General features: G+C 34.5%; 1 protein-coding gene across 5 annotated transcripts in view; it reads right to left on the reverse strand.

The window, feature by feature from the left end:
* LOC100369098 (uncharacterized) overlaps positions 1–19,020 on the reverse strand; it is a 106,370-nt gene that overhangs the window by 27,213 nt on the left and 60,137 nt on the right. For all 5 annotated transcript variants that reach the window (XM_085495188.1, XM_085495189.1, XM_085495185.1 and 2 more), the window contains one exon: positions 17,976–18,128. The gene's annotated coding sequence lies outside the window, so the exon portion shown is untranslated. The remainder of the gene's footprint in view (positions 1–17,975; positions 18,129–19,020) is intronic.

A 19,020-nucleotide genomic window follows, 5' to 3' on the forward strand; every position in this document is an offset into this window, starting at 1 on the left:
TGGCCTTAAAGCGGCCCCCATTTGGCTATCGTTAATGAGATCATGAAACAAATGCACATACGTATTTGTGACATGATGTACCTTGTGTGTGTGAAGTTTGAACTTGATCAATCCAGACATGTCTCGGATACGGATCCAGAACTGAATTGTTTAAAACAAAATGGCCGCCAGTCGGCTATTTCGAACTTGATCCGAAAAAAAAAATGACGTGCATCAAGGTCCTATTATGTTTAATGTATGTACCAAATTTGAATGAAATCCGTCCATGCATAACTGAGATCCGGGTCCGGAATGGTGAAAATGTGCGATTTCAATGTATTTTCGGCCTTAAAGCGGCCGCCATTTGGCTATCGTTAATGAGATCATGAAACAAATGCATACATATTTGTGACATGATGTACCTTGTGTGTGTGAAGTTTGAACTCGATCAATCCAAGCATGTCTCAGATACGGATCCAGAACTGAATTCTTTAAAACAAAATGGCCGCCAGTCGGCCATTTCGAACCCGATCCAAAAAAAAATGACGTGCATCAAGGTCCTATTATGTTTAATGTATGTACCAAATTTGAACAAAATCCGTCCATGCATAACTGAGATCCGGGTCCGGAATGGTGAAAATGTGCGATTTTGATGCATTTTCGGCCTTAAAATGGCCGCTATTCGGCTATCGTTAATCGGATCATGAAAAAAATGCATGTGCATATGTTCCATATAATGTGTGATGTATGAGTGAAGTTTGAACTTAATCGGTCCATGCATGTTCGAGATACAGGTGATCACGGACGCACGGACGGAAGCACACAGGGCAAAACATAAGTCCCCGTTTTCGGACTGCGTCCGAACGGGGACTAATAATGTAAGGCCTTAAAAACATAATACATAATGTTTGTGGTCAGCATTCGCACTACCAAAAGTGCTACCCATTTTCTTCCAATTATTGACAAATTCATTAAACTTGCAAAATGTGCACCCCCCTCAAATATTTTAGCACAAAAAAAAAATCATCTGACACATTTAAAAATCAAAGAAAGCTTAGAAAGAACTCCCATGTGCTGAGAGTATTGGAGACACATTAAATATAATTCGAAATTACTTAGCTGAAAACTAATTATGCAAATCAGAAAATTAATATGACCAGATTTGAGTGTAAAACTAATGAGGTCTGCGCAATGTAACAGAAAATCTATGTCTCCAAGTTTAATTGAAATGTGATTAGAACCAAAAAATTATGAATTATTATGCTTATTAGGGAATTAATATGAACAGATTTTTACCCCAAACTAATTAGGTTTGTACATTGTCCTAGAGCATCTTTGTACTAAGTTTCATTGAAATGGAATAATTAGTACCGTGAAAACTCCAAAATTTCGACCCCTCTAAAAATTCGATTGGCTATTTATTTGCCGGGTTTCGGTGTTTTATTTACCTCCAAATTTTCGACTCCACTAAAAATTGCCGACTCATTCTTATTCGAAAATTGCGACCAGTTTTAGTTTTCTCCCAAACGAAAAAAAAAACCGATGTGAGCGTTCAAACGGGACCTTCCTCGAAGGCATGAATCCGGGTTTCTGATTGACTGAGAGATTTTTATTTTATTGGTAACGAAAATATATTCTAAATAAACGAAGTTTCAAATAAAAACGAACACAAAAATCTCGGCATGCTGCGTTTCTGAATTGTTGATTATTACTGTACTCAGTAGTGATTATAATAATGTACACAAAATAAATTTGTTGAATGGTTATGAAATACAAATAAAAGTCAACTAAGTTTCATCGTAAGCGAATGATTCCGGTCTCGTATAAACGTTTGATGCTGTAGGATATCCGCCATGTTCTCTTAGGTCAAATAGGTCAAATCGCTAATTAACCAATCAAAAAGCTGGATGATGCCAACGTGTTCAAATTACCATAGCTTATTTAAATATGTTAATGTTATTGAACGCAATGCAAAGAGATTGATGTTGTAGTACGATATTTTGGCTTGGATTTTGATGCGAAAACGGCATGATTTTTTTTTAAATAAAAAAATTAGTTGTTTTTAAAAAATAAACTGGTCATCTGAAGAATAATTTAACATTGTTCACAGTGATAACAGCTCATTCTCGAAAGGAAGCTTACCCGCTCACGCTAGTCACGATAAAAATCATACACGTGTACTCTTGAATAGACAGACGTCAATGACTACGGTAAAACTTAGACTCTATTTTAGCCGGCAGGATTGATTGAAATGTCCGAAAAATGACGCCAAAATACACCTTAAAAGTCCCATTTTATTTTCTTAAATCCCATTTTATTTTTTAATCCAAGGGCGAATTTACGGCAGAATTTGGTCCCTCAAATAAGGGACACACGTGAGCTTTGATTCTAACCGGATACATTGCACTGGGTCGGGGAGATAGTTTGCTAAACTTCCATGTATCTTTTGTCCAATGGGTACCTGTACTTCGAACATTCGCAAGTTTTCCTAGGTAGTGCGAGACAGCTTTGTCTTTTGACCTATTAGTTTTGTGCTGACCTCTTCTGCGCGTCTTGATGTTTTGTTTTGCTTGTCATAATACTCATTGATTGATGACTTTGTTTAGATTTTGAGTTACAACTCGGCCACGACTCTAAAAACATGTCACATTTCTAACGCCAATTATTTAAAACCGGTCGAAATTTTGGAGTTTTTACGGTACTTTAGATATCAGTGTGAAAGCTTAAAATTGGTTAATTATGCAAATTAGGTAATTAATATGTACAGATTGTAACCCACAATTATTCAGGTCTGTCTATTGTCCTACAGCATCCATGTACATTCATTGATATGTGATGTATAGTACCTGAGATATCAGTGTGAAAGTTGGTTAATTATGCAAATTAGGTGATTAATATGCACAAATATTTACCGGAAACTAATTGGGTCTGCATAATTCTAGATTCATTGAAATGTAAATGATTAGTACTTTAGATATCAGTAGAAAAGCTGAAAATTAATTATGCAAATTAGGTAATTAATATGCACAATTATTTACCCTAAAACTAATCAGGTCTCTGCATGGTACTAAAGGATCTATGTACCAAGTTTCATTGAAATGCGATGATTAGTACTTGAGATACCCATGGAAAAGCTGAAAATTAACTAATTATGCAAATTAGGTGATTAATATGCACAAATATTTATCGAAAACAATCAATCTCTGCATAGTCCTTGAGTATGTAAGTACCAAGTTTCATTGAAATGTAATGCTAACTACTTATATCAAATGCTGAAAATTAATTAATTATGCAAATTAGGTAATTAATATGTACTGATATTACCATAAAAACTATCAGGTCTGTGCAGTGTCGTATGACATCTATGTACCAAGTTTCATTTGAAATGTGATGATTAGTACTTGAGATATCAGTGGAAAAACCGAAAATTGACTAATCATTATGCAAATTAGGTAATTAGTATCCACGGATTATTACCAAAAACTAATCAAAACCTAGCATTAGTTCAGAGCATCTATGTACCAAGTTTCATCAAAATCCAATGAGTGGTTGTTTAGATATCAGTGGAACAGTCATGGAACCACTAAAAAATAGCTAATTATCATGTAAATTAGGTAATTAATATGCACGGATTTTTACCAAAAATTAATCAAATCTGCGCATATGTTCAGAGCATCTATGTACCAAGTTTCATCAAAATCCAATGAGTGGTTCTTTAGATATCAGTGGAACAGTCATAGAACAGCTAAAAATTAGCTAATTATCATGCAAATTAGGTAATTAACGAGCATGGATTTTTACCAAAACCTAATCAAATCTGCGCATTGGCCCAGAGCATCTATGCACCAAGTTTCATCAAAAACCGATGTATGGTTCTTGAGATAGCAGTGGAACAGTCGGACACACATACACACATACACACACACATACACACATACACACATACACACATACACACATACAGACACACTAACTGCAAAGACTCCCATTTTGTGCTTCGCACATGGGAGTCAAAAAACTATTTCACCTGAATTTTTTTTGCAAAGCCTTTTTTGACATTTGCTGTAAAATATATATTAATTTTTATGTAGCAAAATCGAAAGTAGTGATAATAACTAAATCGCAGCCTAGCTGTTGACTTAATTCAGAGTGGTGATCTATGTTATTCGTCATCCAACCTTTTCAAGTAATTTGTAAGGGGGTATGCATCTCGGTCTCGCATTAAACAAACAAATTTCACTACTACTAATTTATTCCCCTTGAGTTTAACAATATGAAAGCATTTTCAATGAGATTTGTTTGTCTGTATACATACATGGTCGGTGAGGCATAACAGCATTGTTATATGATGTCATTGAACACCTAATCGGCTATAAGCGTCATTCCACTGAACTTACACTGAATGAAGTGTCAACTCAGTTCAGCAGTGCCATGAAAAAACATAGTTGACGTCGTCTAGGCTGAAGAATTATGGCATTTCATTACTAAGACTTCCGTGCGCCCTATATATACCTACGATGGCTTCATTTCATTCACAACATATCTATTTTTAAAATGGTACCGAGAAGCAAAATCCATTTCAGCTAATATTGTACAATTCTCAAAAGCGATATACATGTACTATAGGACGTTGACTTCACCAGCATTTTGTGCATGTTACACAGTGACTAGTTCAATCGCACCCCCCCAAAAAGGAAGATATCAGAAAAGGCACATCCGCTGCATTGTTTTGTCAATAAAGTTTGTCACAGTGGCGCATCAAAATGTCTTACAAGGCACACTTAGTTGGGAGTGTTTATCATGACAACCACTGATGGATAATGTAATCATCATCATTCAAAGTTGTGAAAAGAGAGGGGTGGTTTTTGAAACTTGCGTATATGATGTGTACGAACTGAAGCACAAGATATTGCATTCCATCTATGTAGTAGAATAGATTCTACACTAGGCTGAGTTTAAATCGAATCAGTTAAAATGACAGGAATGCAGGAATGATTAATGTAGAATATTTATTCAAACAATTCAGCGAATGTCACAAACACTGGAAAAATTGATTTGTTATACAGCGATTAACATGCATTTAAACTTTCAATAAATAAACATACACTTTTAGCTTGTGTTGTTTACCATATATTTTAGTTTGTGAGCAATTCAGGTTTAACAGTGGGAGAAAAAATTTGACAATGATAAATTTACTTTTTACTTGTTTTTTAAAATAGAACTCAATTTATACTGACTTAATGACAAACAAGTAATAAACACTAGTCACCAAACGGACGGATAGATGGACGAACAGACTGGTACATGTATTAACTAAGTGGGTTGTTTGCACCTGCTAACAGACAAGTTAAAGTAATTGGTCAGGAAGTTTTCAAGTTAGGAGTCTGTATATACATGTGAACAGACGACGGACGAACGGACGAATGGACAGACTGGTACATGTAAGTGGGTTGTTAGCACCTTCTAACAGACAAGTTAAAATAATAGGTCTAGAAGTTTTCAAGTTAGGAGTCTATATATACATGTGAACAGACGACAGATGGACGATAAGACAGACTGGTGCATGTAAGTGGGTTGTTTGCACCTGCTAACAGACAAGTTAAAGTAATAGGTCAGGAAGTTTTCAAGTTAGGAGTCTATTTATACATGTGAACAGACGACGGACGGACGAATGGACAGGCTGGGTGTTCTCTTAAAAGCAGTTTACAGTACTATGACAGATAGTTTGAGAGGAATTCACATTTTCTCTACTGAGCATGTTACTGCTCATAAATGCAATGCATTATGGGAGATAATAATTTCCCATTACATACATTGAGAAATTATCACCCTTGAAACTCGCTAAAATAAACGTCAATTTATTGACAGGTTTTAACAATATTAGCATTCATGTCAATATAATATGACTTTTCATCCCATATCACAGAGCAAAATTTTGAGATATGAAATTTTCTTACCATGACATGGCCATTTACATCATTCATGTCTAAACAACTGTTTCCCAGATCCAGATGTCAAAAAAAAAACTTCAAATATGAGTCTAACAGCTGATGTGATTGAAGCATGTCCTTACATGTCATGTGTCAGATAAAACGTGAAAAACAAGCCATGCATGGCACAGTCTTCGTTAGTTATCAAATTTAAGATATATAGTTATGTTTATAGTAATATAGCTGGGATATAACCATGTCAGGAATATGATTTTTTAACATTAAAATGATTGACATTTGTATCTGATCGTCAAACAAGTACTTGTCCATATTGAGAGATATTGCTCTGGAACAGCATTCAAAATCAGCCATTTTGAATACATGTATATATATATATATATATATATATTTATAACATGATGTATAACGAATATATAAAATTTGAATATAATCAGTCAAAGCATTAAAGAGATATGGCTCTAGAAGCCCAATCATTAAAACAAAATGGCCGCCAGTCAGTTATTTTGAATCCAATCTGAAAAATAAAATGACATGCATCAGGAACCTGTAATGTCTAACGTGTGTTATAAGTTTGAACAAAATCCATCCATAAATGCAAGAAATGTTTGATATTCGAGGATTTTTTCAGCACAAAAATAGCACACTTTGAAAAGGATCATCAAACCAATATATCCGTATATCTGTGACATGATGTATAATGAATATTAAAAATTTGAACATAATCAGACAAAACAAGTCAGACATATGGGTCTGGAAACCCATTCATTAAAACAAAATGGCCGCCAGACAGCCATTTTGAATCTGATCTGAAAAATAAAATGACGTGCATCAGGAACCCGTAATGTCTAATGTATGTACCAAGTTTGAAAGAAATCCATCCATAAATGCCAGAAATGCTTGATATTTGATGATTTTTTAGTACAAAAATGACAACCATTCGGCCATTTTGAATAGGATCGTCAAACCAATATATCTATGACATAATGTATAATGAATATTTAAAATTTGAACATAATCAGTCAAAACAAGCTGGAGATATGGCACGATAACCACATTGATTAATACAAAATGGCCACCAGTCGTCCATTTTAAATGTTATCTGAAAAACAAAATTATTTGCATCAAGGTCCCATAATGTCTAATGTATATACCAAGTTTGAGCAAAATCCATCTGTCAACAGCCGAGAAATGGTTGCTTTTTATGATTTTTTAGCATAAAAATGGCCACCATTCGGCCATCTTGAATCAGATCGTAAAACAAAATGATGTGCATCAAGTTCCTATAATGTCCAACGTACACACAAGGTTTGAACAAAATCCATCTGTAAACAACCGGGAAATGCTCGATTTTGATGATTTTTAGCACAAAAATGGCCGCCATTCGGCCATCTTGAATCAGATCATGAAACAAATTGACGTGCATATGTATGATATCATGTATGATGTATGTGTGAAGTTTGATTGTGATTGGTCCAGGCATTTTTAAGGTACAGGTCCGGACGCACGCACAGACGCACGCACAGAGGTCAAAACATAAGTCCCCTTTTTCGGACTGTGTCCGAACAGGGACTATAAAAGCCCACTGGCTGTTAGCAACTTTATGATTTGAAGGCAACATGTATGAACACTATGACACCTTTATCACCACTTGAGGGACACAACAAACTGCTAACAAAAATGTATACACCACCAACACCTAGACAGTGAAGGTAACCACTATACCTCGCCTTCAGTTTTATTACAGGCAAATCAAAATAATTAGCAAAAGTTATGAGAGATACTATAGTCATATATCACCACTTAAGGTTCACAAGATTTTCGAAATTGTTTTTGAAAGGTCAGAGTATTGAAATAACAGCCATGAAGGTCAAATAACAACAGTGGATTTTACAACCTACTTGGCAATACCATGGTAAGAATCTTGAGATAAATAAGCTCATAGCAACACATTAAGGTAAGTAAGCTCATAGCAACACATTAAGGTAAGTAAGCTCATAGCAACACATTAGGGCAAGTAAGCTCATAGCAACACATTAGGGCAAGTAAGCTCATAGCAACACATTAGGGCAAGTAAGCTCATAGCAACACATTAGGGCAAGTAAGCTCATAGCAACACATTAGGGCAAGTAAGCTCATAGCAACACATTAGGGCAAGTAAGCTCATAGCAACACATTAAGGTAAGTAAACTCATAGCAACACATTAGGGCAAGTAAGCTCATAGCAACACATTAGGGCAAGTAAGCTCATAGCAACACATTAGGGCAAGTAAGCTCATAGCAACACATTAAGGTAAGTGAGCTCATAGCAACACATTAAGGTAAGTGAGCTCACAGCAACACATTAAGGTAAGTAAGCTCATAGCAACACATTAAGGTAAGTAAGCTCATAGCAACACATTAGGGCAAGTAAGCTCATAGCAACACATTAGGGCAAGTAAGCTCATAGCAACACATTAGGGCAAGTAAGCTCATAGCAACACATTAGGGCAAGTAAGCTCATAGCAACACATTAAGGTAAGTGAGCTCATAGCAACACATTAAGGTAAGTGAGCTCATAGCAACACATTAAGGTAAGTGAGCTCATAGCAAGACATTAAGGTAAGTGAGCTCATAGCAACACATTAAGGTAAGTGAGCTCATAGCAACACATTAAGGTAAGTAAGCTCATAGCAACACATTAAGGTAAGTAAACTCATAGCAACACATTCGGGCAAGTAAACTCATAGCAACACATTCGGGCAAGTAAACTCATAGCAACACATTCGGGCAAGTAAACTCATAGCAACACATTCGGGCAAGTAAACTCATAGCAACACATTAGGGCAAGTAAGCTCATAGCAACACATTAGGGCAAGTAAGCTCATAGCAACACATTAGGGCAAGTAAGCTCATAGCAACACATTAGGGCAAGTAAGCTCATAGCAACACATTAGGGCAAGTAAGCTCATAGCAACACATTAGGGCAAGTAAGCTCATAGCAACACATTAGGGCAAGTAAGCTCATAGCAACACATTAAGGTAAGTAAACTCATAGCAACACATTAGGGCAAGTAAACTCATAGCAACACATTAGGGCAAGTAAGCTCATAGCAACACATTAGGGCAAGTAAGCTCATAGCAACACATTAGGGCAAGTAAGCTCATAGCAACACATTAAGGTAAGTGAGCTCATAGCAACACATTAAGGTAAGTGAGCTCACAGCAACACATTAAGGTAAGTGAGCTCACAGCAACACATTAAGGTAAGTAAGCTCACAGCAACACATTAAGGTAAGTAAGCTCATAGCAACACATTAAGGTAAGTAAGCTCATAGCAACACATTAAGGTAAGTAAGCTCAGCAACACATTAAGGTAAGTACATGTAAGCTCATAGCAACACATTAAGGTAAGTAAACTCATAGCAACACATTAGGGCAAGTAAGCTCATAGCAACACATTAGGGCAAGAGTAAGCTCATAGCAACACAATAAGGTAAGTACGCTCATAGCAACATATTAGGGCAAGTAAGCTCATAGCAACACATTAAGGTAAGTAAGCTCATGGCAACACATTGAGGTAAGTAAGCTCATAGCAACACATTAAGGTAAGTAAGCTCATAGCAAAACATTAAGGTAAGTAAGCTCATAACAACACATTAAGGTAAGTAAACTCATAGCAACACATTAGGGCAAGTAAGCTCATAGCAACACATTAAGGTAAGTAAGCTCATAGCAACACATTAGGGTAAGTAAGCTCATAGCAACATATTAGGGCAAGTAAGCTCAGAGCAACACATTGGGGCAAGTAAGCTCAGAGCAACACACGTCTTTGTATATTACCAGGACCAGGGTTGGTTTCAGTATCACTCATAATCACCTCTATAATTCCCATCAAAATGTAGCCCTGACACCCCTCTACAGTTTCCAGTGAGATTGGTAATGGTACGACACTGTCATTGATACAGATCAAACCCAAGCATTACAACCTAAGCTAATTATTTATTCTGAGCATGCTCAGTTGTTCTGTCAGTGGTGTTGGGAGAGGTAGTTTTGAATGAAAAAGACCCACTTAAGATTTTCAGATCTGGAAAAAACATTATGTACATATTCGGCAGAGACTTGTTCATCAACCTGCTAAATTTCATCAATATCTGTTGCAATTAATAGTCCGCCCTTTAGGCTGTGCCTGAAACGAGGACTAACAAACAAGATGCCAAACCCAATGTTTCAGAACATTATGCAAATATGGGGTTGGCCAATTACAAACTGGTAGAAAATACTGTGGAAAGCTGGTAGAAAATATTGTGTAAATTATTTTCCCTTCAGTCATAGTTTTGAGCTGCATTTTATTTTCAGGGTGAATACATGTACATTGTTTTTTTCTTCTATCAAATGTTGAACGAGTTTTTAGAGCAGGACTTGCCATTTACGGTATGTGTGTCCAAGGCAATTTTCCCCCCATAATTAATATGTTCAATATTGATTCAATGACAAGAAGTAATGAATTGGCAAGTCAATTTGTTTTTTCGTTTTGTTGACATTCCAACAAATGTACATCATTTTGTTTTGTGATTCGATTTAAAATGGCCGACTAGTGGCCATTTTGTCTTCTCTTATGTGCCACCCCATTTCTCAGATACACTTCCGAATTATCGAAAAGAATGGCTTACTGATACATGGGGTTTGGTTGCTATAAATTTATTCCTATCGGTGCACTGGTAAATGGTCAAAACCCTCCCTAATTTTTGTATGCAATATTATACTCTCAACAAAAGTGGCAAAGATGGATAGGAACTAATATCCACGGTGCACTTTTTAAATGCTAATGACAAAAAAAAAGGAATAAAAACATGCATGAGAAGTATAACATTTAAAAAAAATAAACCATCAATCAATTTTTGTTTTAATTGACAAAATATTACTCATATTTCGGTAACAGTTGAAATGACCTTGAGAAGACGGATAAGGTCACTGCTGCATGTATGAATCATATTGCAGTTGACAGGTTTTCTATTATCACAATCATATCTTTCTTTACAATCGTATTTTAGAATTGAGCGGGCTCGGTATGATGCAAATAAAAAACAGATGTTAAATAAAAAAGGGAATTGCAAATGAAAAATTCCAACTTTTACAAAATCATTCTTTTTCGTTTTCTATTGACCAATTTAGTATTCTTTAAAAAAAAAAAAATAAATAAATGCTTAATCAAATCTGTAGAAATTAATGAAGAATACTTTTGAGAAATTAAATGTAATCAATTGTAATGAAATTAAATATTTATTTTTCAGACTACTTGACAATAATAATTAGAAAATAAAATAGTGATCAGACACAATCAGCAACTTTCAGAAATGTAATTGCTTATGGGTGAATATTCCGCAATTCACACATATTCTGACATATGTTCTCATCCCTATATGCAGCTTTAAGTAACAAAATTAGACTGAAATGCCAATAACGTTTCACATTTACCTCTTTGAGCACTACCCCGGGATATTTTTTCCAGCCAATATTTTGGGAAAACATTTTTTTTGTTAATTTCAAACAAATTGAACATAATTCTTTATATATATATAATAGCTTACAAGCCTTGATCAAAAAGTTTTTAAAAAACATTATAATAGTTTATTCTGTAGAATGGGATAATGTTGACTTCGCCACTCAAATAACACATGTATCTTTCAGACACTCATGAACAAAAATAAAATGTATTACAATGAAAAGTCTAAACGAGTTAAATAATTACCTGACAATTAGTATTTCAAATGCAGAATTAAGATATATATTGATATAATCATAGGCAGATAATAAAGTGAGCAAGATAACACGAGACGCACAAATAAACACAAAATATTATAAAAAACACAAAAAAATTGTGCTCAAGTTGATTCTATCAACGTTAGGCAATATGTTTGTACTTTCACTTTTTCCTTTGGATTGCAAAATAACTAAATTTGATACCATTAACACAGTTAAATGCCCCCCCCCCCTACCACTATTTTCCATGACCCAATTTTTCCCCGACAATAACATGGTATGTATGCAGTATTTGAAGTCGGTTATAAGTACATTCCAGGCATAAAGCAAGGAATGGCAATAATGCAAAACGGTCATAACCAAGATAAAACACTCAAATAGATCAAATAGAGTTATTATTAGTAGAACAAAATTATATGAGCATGTCACAAAATTTTCTTAAATCCATTCACAGTGCCACAGTATCAGCACAAAATTACAAAGTTTGATTTTATAATTCTAACTTCTGTGAGTTGTTCCAATAAACCCAGTAAAAAATAAATAGGGCAATTGGCCTGTTGCTCAATGGTTTTTGTCAAACAAATAAATGGCATTCTATATGCGAGTAGGGTACTGTATAACACTATGAGGTTATTACGAGGAATTAGAATACTACAAAGTATGCACGAAGACAGTATAGCGGGAGTACATTGTATCAACTGACACGCAACGGAGGTTGATGCAACGACGTACTGTCTGAGGGCATACTTTGAGGTATCCTCGTAATAACCATATTATTATACATCTTTTCCTTTCAAGGATACATCATGGAAATGCCGAAATTCAAAAAGTTCAGAACAAAATCAGCAAACATTTTTGTGTAGAGTCCGGTCAAACCCTGATGGCAGCCATGTTTGTTTTTATTATTATTAGAGGACGCTTATGCTCGTAATCATTCTATATTTGGAATTCGCATTTCCTTATATGGTAGGATGAAAATACCCTGTAAAATGCCACAAAATTACGACACGCTGTACGGTGATAGATGTATAATAATATTATACATTACTAGCATGCACAGATTTCCACTTGTCAGACATGCATAAATACAGATACCTACACAGATGAACTCAACTGCAATGACTCCCACACAGCAATCAAATACATATCTTGTCATATGCAAATTACTGCACTCGCCACAGGCAAGGTAATGTTGACAAATAGTAACTCAATAGATTTAGTTGATTTGCCATGGTTATTGTTGGCACAACTAGGTCACAGCCATGGTAGTTTATATATTTGTTGCTATGGCAATTGCAATTGTTATCAACTTGTAACAAACCACAAAGCATTTTTTACCAAAGTGACAAAATTTGTTTTCTAACAAGCGACCTGAAAGCGAAATAGCTCTGCTGTCCTACAAGAACGCACATCCATAAGACAAAACACAGTTAACCCACAAAAAAGTAGGTTGGTTCTGGCTATTTCGAACAAGTCAACATAACTTCATCAAACAAATTGTTCACAGAAATTATGTACACCTTAAATATCATATATAATATTTTACCAAAAATATTTGCCAAAAAAAAAAAAACAGAATTGAAGATATCACCATGAAATGAACAAATCTGACAGAGGTCTACACATGATATCTACATACCATGTATCAAAGTAATTTAGCTGGTAATTTTCAAGAAGAAGTCGAAAATTAAACTTTTTACCAAAAATGTTTGGCCATAAATAGGAAATTGATGATTTTGTCACCAAGTTACCAAAACTGATAGAAGTCAATCCAATACATGTGCACAATCATTATCATGACTGTAGACCAAATAGTATGATAGAAGTCATTTAGGCATTTTTATAGTTTTTGGTACAGCCAATTTACATAATTTTTTAGCAGATCAACTTCTCATGAACAAATTTTCATCTACACCCATCAAGGCAGCTAAACAACAAAAACCAAGTAAAATGGTTCAGCGTTTTTGAGAAGAAATTTCCCACATGCAGACATCCATCCATCCTGATGCTGGACACAGCAAGCACCATTGGCATCGCCAGCAGACTAAAAAAAAAATTTGCATTGCAGTTTTTTTTTATATATAATTTTTTGTTTGCATTTTAGAAAAGAAAATTAAGCAAAAATTCAATAGCAAAAAATATATATGCACATTTTTAAGACAATTTTAACTGGAAAAAAAACATGATTCAAAAAACAAATTGACCAAAAACTTATTTCACTTGGCTGAGACATTTATACATTTAAGAACTACTGAGATAACACACCATGGGGTTGACATGGAATCTAGATTCTGGTGACATAAATAGTTACTAAGCTGCTCAAGCAGATAAATTATGCATTTTTCAGAATGTTTTACAGCCACATGTCAAATTTTCTTATAAAAAAAAAAACAAGCAGCCTATCGGCTGAGATAGCTTTGCTGTTAGCAATGCACATTTCAATTAAAGAACTGAAGACATCATTAGAAAATGAACAATATGAATAGTATCAAAGCAATCGGACTTACAGTTTTTAACAAGAAGTCGAAAATATCACTTTTTACCAAAAATTACAAAAATATTCACCAAAATAAATTAATTAGAGAACTAAAGATATCATCACAAAATGAACAAATCTGAGAGAGTTCCACATGTAGTACCTATATATGTAATATCAAAGCAATCGGACTTACAGTTTTCAACAAGAAGTCGAAAATATCACTTTTTACCAAAAATGGCAAAAATATTCACCAAAATTAGAGAACTGAAGATATCACAAAATCAACAAATCTGAGAAAGGTCTACATGTAGTATCTATATATGTAATATCAAAGCAATCGGACTTACAGTTTTCAACAAGAAGTCGAAAATATCACTTTTTACCAAAAATTACAAAAATATTCACCAAAATTAGAGAATTGAAGATATCATCACAAAATGAACAAATCTGAGAAAGGTCCACGTGTAGTACCTATATATGTAATATCAAAGCAATCGGACTTGCGGTTTTTAACAAGAAGTCAAAAATATCACTTTTTACTAAAAATGACAAAAATATTCACCAAAATTAGAGAATTGAAGATATCATCACGAAATGAACAAATCTGAGAGAGGTTCACATGTAGTACCTATATATGTAGTATCAAAGCAATTGGACTTGCGGTTTTTAACAAGAAGTCGAAAATATCACTTTTTACCAAAAATGACAAAAATATTCACCAAAATTAGAGAATTGAAGATATCAACATGAAATGAACAAACCTAAGAGAGGTCTACCCAAGGTACATCTACACCAAGTATCAAAGCATTCAGGCTTGTAGTTTTCAAGAAGAAGTCGAAAAAGTAAAACATTGACACGGACGACGACGGACGACGACGACGGACAATCACTCATATGATAAGCTCAGCTCGACAAAGTCGACAGCGGAGCTAAAAATAAGCAAATAATTCCTTTCCTCATGAAATATCAAATTTTCCACAGAGGAAATTGGACCATGAGAGCAAAGCTTGTCTACTGATGAAAAGCACAATTACTCGGAAACCTTGGCCTACATACTATGGTAAGTAATAATTGGAACAGTCTATATACTGGATAATATTATATATACTGGATAATAGGGTAGGGTAACACAATAGATTTGGTCGAAACTGTCAACATACTAATCTTTTCTGGCAATATTTAAAGTGAACATATAGCATGTGTAGATTTTTATTACTGTATAATCACTGCTGGCTTATCGTAAAAGGCTTAATAATTTATTCGCTGAGTTTTATTTTATAAAACCCAGTAAATGTATAAAGTTAAACACACTAAAATGTATTGTTTTTGTTCACAAAACTGTGAATTTAAAATCCTGTGAACATCAAACTGGGTTGAATTAAAATGAAAATTTCCTGCTTACAGATGCTATATTTCTAATACGTCGTTTCCAAGATTGTCCAATTTCATTAATGTTATTAGTATCCTAATGAAACTGTAAGCTGATATCATACTTCAATAAAAAATGTATAACAATATGGTCGCTATTTTTAGTGGAGGAAACACAAATAATCATTCACACTCAAACAATCAAGGTCATGAATTTGATGGAGGATTATTCATAAAGAAATATTACTCAGTGCATATTTCAACTTATCAATCAACGCTATCGGATAGGTATTAAAGCAATTGAGCTGGTAGTTTTCAAGTTGAAGTCGAAAATGCAATTGTTGACAAACGACAGATGCACGATGAACAATATAAACAACTTCGCTCTGTCATCTATGATGACATCGGAGCTAAAAAAAAGTGTTTTTTGGCATAAACTACTTCTTCAAAAATGTTTTCATAAATTAAATGTTATAATGTAATTCCATGTTTATTTTCCACGTCTCCATGTATTTATACGATAGGTTAACTGGTGATCAAATAAGTTCATGACTGTAATACAAATCTTTGAAATGTTGTCACAAGAAATGGTGTGCCATGTAAACCAGTGATTTCTCTTTAATTGATTTGATAGGTTATAGACAGCTAACAATTTTCTCGGTTCATCTGACATAAGAACCAGATTCCTATTCTCTGTTTAGAACAAGTTTTATTTTCAAGCAATTTAACTAGAATTATTTATGTTTTGGATAAAAGGACGAATGATTGAAACTGAGATATGGCATCGATAAGCTGCAATCAGACATCATTCATTAGGCAAAAAAAAATGCTCTTTTTGTTTTTTTTCAGAAATGGGAACAATCAATTCTATCACATATGTATGAAACAAACTGTCAACTGATGTATAATATACCTTATTTGTAAATTGTATCTCACAAGCAATAAATGATGCCATATCAATACATGTATACATATATGAAATGATCTTGTTCCTTTATGCAAGCAACTACACTATGACATCATTCATCAGACAAAAAAAAACAAGCCATGCATGGCACAGTCTCAGTTAGTTATCAAATTTAAGATATATAGTTATGTTTATAGTAATATACCTGGAATATAACCATGTCAGGAATATGATTTTTTTAACATTAAAATGATTGACATTTGTATCTGATCGTCAAACAAGTACTTGTCCATATTGAGAGATATTGCTCTGGAACAGTATTCAAAATGGCTGATATATATATATATATATCCGTATATCCAATATATCCGTATATCTGTGACATGATGTATAATGAATATTAAAAAATTGAACATAATCAGACAAAACAAGTCAGACATATGGGTCTGGGAACCCATATATATATATATATATATATATATATATATATATATATATATATATATATATATATATAACATGATGTATAACGAATATATAAAATTTGAATATAATCAGTCAAAGCATTTAAGAGATATGGCTCTAGAAGCCCAATCATTAAAACAAAATGGCCGCCAGTCAGCTATTTTGAATCCAATCTGAAAAATAAAATGACATGCATCAGGAATCTGTAATGTCTAACGTGTGTTATAAGTTTGAACAAAATCCATCCATAAATGCAAGAAATGTTTGATATTCAAGGATTTTTTCAGCACAAAAATAGCACACTTTGAAAAAGATCATCAAACCAATATATCCGTATATCTGTGACATGATGTATAATGAATATTAAAAATTTGAACATAATCAGACAAAACAAGTCAGACATATGGGTCTGGGAACCCATTCATTAAAACAAAATGGCCGCAAGACAGCCATTTTGAATCTGATCTGAAAAATAAAATGATGTGCATCAGGAACCCGTAATGTCTAATGTATGTACCAAGTTTGAACGAAATCCATCTGTAAACAGCCGAGAAATGGTTGCTTTTTATGATTTTTTAGCATAAAATGGCCGCCATTCGGCCACCTTGAATCAGATCGTAAAACAAAATGATGTGCATCAAGGTCCTATAATGTCCAACGTATATACAAGGTTTGAACAAAAACCATCTGTAAACAACCGCGAAATGCTCGATTTTGATGATTTTTAGCACAAAAATGGCCGCTATTCGGCCATCTTGAATCAGATCATGAAACAAATTGACGTGCATATGTATGATATCATGTATGATGTCTGTGTGAAGTTTGATTGTGATTGGTCCAGGAATTTCTAAGATACAGGTCCGGACTCACGCACTGACGCACCCACAAACGCACGGAGGTCAAAACATAAGTCCCCGTTTTCGGACTGCGTCCGAACGGGGACTAAAAAGAAGTACAGAGCTTATTTGCTGATTAGAGGAGTTTGAAGGCTTGTTTTTTTCCTAGAGATGAGCACAATTAATGGTCAATACCACATTTGTACGACAGTAACTCTAAACTTGTACATGTATATATACTATAAGCTTACCTGACTATGATATCCCAATCAAGGCAGAGATTTGAGGTCAAAGTTCATCAGAGGTCAAAGGTAAGCCGGTCATCAGTTGCTGAAGTCATTCTTAGGCAGCTTTTTTTTTTTTTGTAAAACATTTAATCTATTGCTCTACTAACTACTACCATCCTGTGGGAAAGAGAGAGAAACGATATTAGAATTCTAATCAACAAGACCAAATTTTCTACATTTTTATGAATATGTCTGTAATTTCTTTGTTAATCTTGGAACATGGGCACTGGATCTTGATTACAATTTTTAAAACCCATGGAGAAACAATTGGTATTTAATTTAATGTACCGGTAATGTAATTTTGGGAATGGTGAATAAAGTAGACCTCACATGGCGACCTTTTGATCAAGACCGATAGCCATTTGGTCCACTAGTGACAAATAAATTATAGAAAAATGAATCAAAATGCATGAAATTTTACACTAAAATATTTATGAGGGAAAATTGAGTGTTAAATGACAGTTCAATGACTGCTTTATTTGTTAGAGCACCAGATCTCAAGACTGGTTTTGATATGGGACCCACAGAACATACAATGTGTGTATAAAAGTACAATCAACAAGGAATTACTTTCACCATCCTACTACAGCCAGATCTGAAGGCCTTTGCCGCATTCTGGCCATGCTGTGTGGCGCGTATCGCGTGGACGGGTTTCACGTTCTCTGCACGTAATAAGCTCGGTTATTAAGCATCCTTTTTTGGGGATGCCCGGTGGCCGAGGGGAAGACGTGTAGTGGCGTGAAGCTAGGCGATTAGGTGCCGTACGCGAGCGCCGGTTCGAGTCACGCACGCAGTACGTATTTACTATAATTAGACATAGTCTTTACCTTGCCGTTTATTCGGTGTTATTTGCTTACAATCAACAAGGCTGCATGACATGTTTCGGATACACTGGAGGAAATAATTCACACACACAATACAAAAGTTGTAACACACTCAGTTTCAAAGTTAAATTTGATAAAATTGTCATGGCCTATACTGATTAAACTCTCCATAGACGACACTGTAA

The sequence above is a fragment of the Saccoglossus kowalevskii genome, chromosome 21, assembly GCF_978046115.1.
Source record: "Saccoglossus kowalevskii chromosome 21, keSacKowa6.1, whole genome shotgun sequence".
NCBI lineage: Eukaryota > Metazoa > Hemichordata > Enteropneusta > Harrimaniidae > Saccoglossus > Saccoglossus kowalevskii.